Below are 4607 nucleotides of genomic sequence, written 5' to 3'. Positions count from 1 at the left end.
GAGTACCTGTCTTAAAGGGGCTTGGGGTATTAGTCTTTCCCCACACCACCATCCTAGAATTGTCCCTCAGCTTTTTGTTTAAGGTTAGCACTCTGCTACTTGAGTCACAGCTCCACTTCTGGCTTTTTTGTTGCTTTATTGGAGAAAAAGAGCCTCACTGACTTTTCTGCCTAGGCTGGCTTCAAAGCATGGTCCTCAGATCTCAGCATCCTGATTAGGATTACAAGCATGCGCCATGGGCCCATCTATAATGCTGTTCTTAATGGCAGTGGCTGTCAGACAGGGCCTTCATCCGTGTCTTATATGGTCTCATCCTAATAGGTACTGTCCTCAGGCTAGAGTGTAGGGGACTGACTGGAAATCTCAGGCCTGGCCACAGTGACAATTGAGTGAGTTACATTTCTTGAATTTGGATGCAGGCCACCTGCTTTGCTTCTTGGGTTTCTGCTTTCGAGTGCTCTGCTGGACTGTACCTGGGGTCTCTGTTGAGACACCTGGGTGAATGTGGGCACTTTTCAGAATGGCTTAGAAGCAGCTCTTGGTGGCTTTGAAGCTTGGCTTTCATTTCTGGCATGACAGTGCATTGGGAAGGTTCTGGATCCAGAGTCAGGCTTAGCTTTGGGCTCAATCTCTGCCACATGCTAGCTCTTTCTTCCATTCCAGATGAGTCACTGTCCATCTTAGGCTGCCCTGTCCTGTCTCTTCCTCATATACCTGTCTCGGACTTGGGGCCAGGGTTCTGATGAAGAAATTCTCTTCAGACAAATAGAGATTCCATGGAAAGAAATTGATCATGTACAGCTGGTTTCTCCACTGGTAGTTGTTCAATTTTATTTCCCTTTCATTTTTCTTCCTCTTCTCAGGGATCACTGCCTATAAGAACTTCATAGCAACTAGACTTAGATGGGTAAATGTAAATTGGAGCTGGCTTCTGAAACTCCAGGTGAGGTTCTTCAGGCTTGGGAGATTTTTCAGAGCCCTATGCACCTAATGCATTTTAGCCTTTATTTTTATTTTTCACCTATATTTTTCTTCTTGTATTACTTCTAGATGCCTTTTATTTTCCCTTAGGACTCAAGCATAATTTTGGTTGCTTTTAGGTGTAATTATAGAAGTCCCAACTCATTTCAGTGACAGGAAGATTTATTATTTCACATAATAATAACCACGGTGGGGCTGGGGGTTTAGCCCAGGGGAAGGGTGCCCGCCTGGCGCGTGTGCAAGGCCCTGGGTTCGGTCCTCAGCCCTGGAAAAAAAAAGAAAAAAAATAATAACCATAGCACAAGGAAGACGGTAGAATTCATTAATTCAGTGGCTCAGTACTGTCTTCTTTTTTTGTCTTTTGTTTTGTCAGCCATGGGGACTGAACTCTGGGCCTGGGCTTTTTCCCTGAGCAACTCGGCTCAAGGCTAGCACTCTACCACTTTAGCCACAGGGCCACTTCTGATTTTCTGGTGGTTTATTGGAGATAAGAGTTTCACAGGTTTTCCTTCCTGGGCTGGCTTTGAACTATGATCCTCAGATCTCAGCCTCCTGAGTAGCTAGGATTACAGGCCTGAGCCACTGGCACCCAGCCTGTCTTCTTATATTTATATTCCTACCATCTTTTGAATTGACCATACTGGGTATATTCTCCACATGCTAAAGTTCATCATCCCAAGTTGGCTGTTGCAGCACCAGACATCCCATGTAAACACAGAAACCAACAGAATGGATGATGAGACAAAATTAGGATTTGTTTGTAAAGAGGACTGAGAAGTGACCACTGAGGTGGTATCAATCCTTGATGAGAAACATGTACCTTTTCTCTTTTGCTTGACAGGTTAAGAACAAATATCTTGTCATTGCATAATGAGATTACATACTGTTCCCTCAACTATTATTTCCTCATTTTATTTCCTTCTGCTCTCTACACTAGAAGGCCAAACAAGACCACTAGCTATTGTCAGAACTACGTACACCTCATTTGTACCTCCTTGTTCTAGGCAGGCTGAGCCTGTGCCTGAACTACATCCTGCCCATGTGGCCTGCCCTGCAGCTGTAGCATAAGACAAAAACGGCTAGAGTCAACAGTACAAGCAGAGCTTGTTCCCTCCCAAGTATGTATTTTGAAAACAATCTTTTTATTTTTATTGCACGATAAAACAGAAAATATAGCTGGCGCTGTTGGATCATGCTTGTAATCCTAACTCATCAGCAGGCTGAGATTGTAGGATTAAGTTTCAAAGCTAGCTTGGGCAGGAAAGTCTGTGAGTCTCTTCTCTCCAACAAACCATCAAAAAGCCTGAAGTAAAGCGGTGGCTCAAGTGGTAGAGTGCCAGCCTTGAGCGAAACAGCTAAGAGCCAGTGCCCAGGTCTTGAGTTCAGGCCTCAGAACTGGCACTCCCACTCAGGATCCATCCAGGATCCTGCTTTCCCTTGATCTGTCAGACCTCCTCTGCCTCCTCCAGTCTGTGACATTTCCACTGTCTTTTCTTTAGTATGAGCTTGACACTTTTGAAAAGGGCAGCTACTGATCCTGTGGGAAGCCTCCCAGTGTGACTTGGGTGGGTGTTTTTTTTTTTTTTTTTGGCTGGTCCTGGGGCTTGAACTCAGGGCCTGGGTGCTCTCCTTGAGCTAGTTCTAGGCTATCACTCTACCACTTGGAGCCACAGCACCACTTCTAGTTTTCTGGTGTTCACTGGAGATATGAATGTCACAGACTTTTCTCTCTGGGCTGGCTTTGGACCAACATCATCAGATCTGAGCCTTTTTATTGGCTAGAATTCCATGGGTGAGCCACTGGAACCCAGCTAGGCATATCTTGGTTTATTTGTTTGTTTATGCCTAATTTTATAACTGAATGAGAAAGCTCAGTTATGTCATATCAATTTCTGATGTCTCATTGCCTGGGTGTATCTTTGGCCATCTACTTAAGGTGATCCTTGTCAGTATTTTTCAGGATGAGGCCACTGTTTCTTACATGGTAATTGGCAAATAATCTGAGTCTATAGTTCAATTGCAAAGAGATTTTCTTCAAAGTGTATCTCTGTGCAGGTTTAGCTTAGGAAACAGATGGTTTGAGATGGACATGGGCCAGGTTGGTATTCCAGCAAGATCTTCTGCCTCATCTCTAAATGGCCCAGCTTGTGAAGTGCCTGTGCTTCATCCTCAAGTTCTGTTTGAGAACCTAGCCTGATGTTAGAGATTTGCCTATAAGCTTTTCTGCAAGATAGTTTCCTTCCAAACTGACATTCACAAAGTGAGTTAGGTTTAATATAAGCAACACAAAATGGAACTGGTATCAAGCAGCATTTATTTAGTGTCTCTGTGTATCTGCTACTATGTTAAATCTAAGGAAGGTGAAAGTCGTAGTCTCTGTCCATGAATCCAGCACATTTCTTCAAAGTATGATCCTTTGAGCTCCTGTTCTGACACAATTGTTTAACTACATTGGTTTTACACTTCTCTTTAAATAGCTTTTCACCTGTGACACTCATCTTCAGTGAAACACCAAAAAGAATCTGGAAGTGGAGCTGTGGTTCAAGTGGCTAGGCCCTAGGCTAGAACAAAAAAGCTCAAGAGCAATGCCCAGGCCCTGGGTTCAAGCCCCAGAAATGAGGTAAGAGGAAATTAGCAGCTACTAGATAAAACAGAAGGTTAAGAGGCCAGAGCTAGAGTGGCTCAAGCCTACGATTATAACTACCTAAGGAAATTGAGTCTGAGGATCCAGATTTGAAGCCAATCCAGGCAGACAAATCGAAGACTTATCTCTAAATAACCAGCCTGGGTTCAATTTCATTACCGGACAGAAACAAAAACAAAAAAGTAAACAAAATTTCTGGGGAAGGTTTATTTAGAATGATGGCTCTACTGAAACCACTGAAGCAGTAGAAAACATAGATTCTCTTTTTTTCTCTCCTGTCTCTCTTTTCCTTGTTCTTTTTTTCTTCTTTCTCTCTGCTCTCTTTCTCTCCTAGCACATGCTAGGCAAGACATCTAACCACTGTGTTTGATACCCAGCCACATGTTTGGATTTTTACATAATCCAATTCTCTCCAGGTGCCGGTGTCTCACGCCTGTAATCCTAGCTACTCAAGAAGCTGAGATCCAAGAATCAGGGTTCAAAGCCAGCCCTGGCAGGAAAACCTGTGAAAGTGAAACTCTTATCTCCAATAAACCACCAGAAAACCGCAAGTGGCACTGTAGCTCAAATGGTAGAGTGCTAGCCTTGAGCTGATTTGCTCAGGGACAATGCCCAGGCCCAGAGTTCAAGCCCCAAGACTGCCAAAAAAAAAAAAATCCAATCTCTTTACCTCCGAAAAGTTCCATTTTCCTTATATTTATAAACTTATACCTTTCTAGCTCCACAACTCCAGACTTCACACATTTACACTACTGAAGGATAATGAGATGCATCTTTTTTAATGAGGGAAGGGGGGCTCATCTTAAAAACCACAAATCAAAGCATCTTATTCGTCTGCTTAGAAACCTACTGCCTTTTCCCATTAAGTTCCATATTAAGAGTTAAAACTATCCTGAGCTGGGCATAGGTGGCTAATGCCTGTAATCCTAGCTACTCAGGAGTCTAATGTTTTGGGATCATAGTTCGAGATGAGCTTGGGCTA

The 4607-nt window shown here is 43.4% G+C and overlaps 1 long non-coding RNA gene across 1 annotated transcript; it reads left to right on the top strand.

Annotated features, from left to right (window-relative positions):
* Positions 1-222: 222 nt before the first annotated feature.
* On the top strand, positions 223-2190 carry LOC138834433 (uncharacterized). Its single transcript, XR_011374106.1, has 3 exons — positions 223-389; positions 864-943; positions 1986-2190. It is a non-coding gene; the product is annotated as an uncharacterized lncRNA (long non-coding RNA).
* Positions 2191-4607: the final 2417 nt, after the last annotated feature.

Source organism: Dipodomys merriami, unplaced genomic scaffold (genome assembly GCF_024711535.1).
Source record: "Dipodomys merriami isolate MVZ:Mamm:240054 unplaced genomic scaffold, mDipMer1.0.p SCAF_2149, whole genome shotgun sequence".
Classification (NCBI taxonomy): Eukaryota; Metazoa; Chordata; class Mammalia; order Rodentia; family Heteromyidae; genus Dipodomys; species Dipodomys merriami.
The sequence above is the reverse complement of the archived record's forward strand: the minus strand, read 5'-3'. Positions and strand labels throughout refer to the sequence as shown.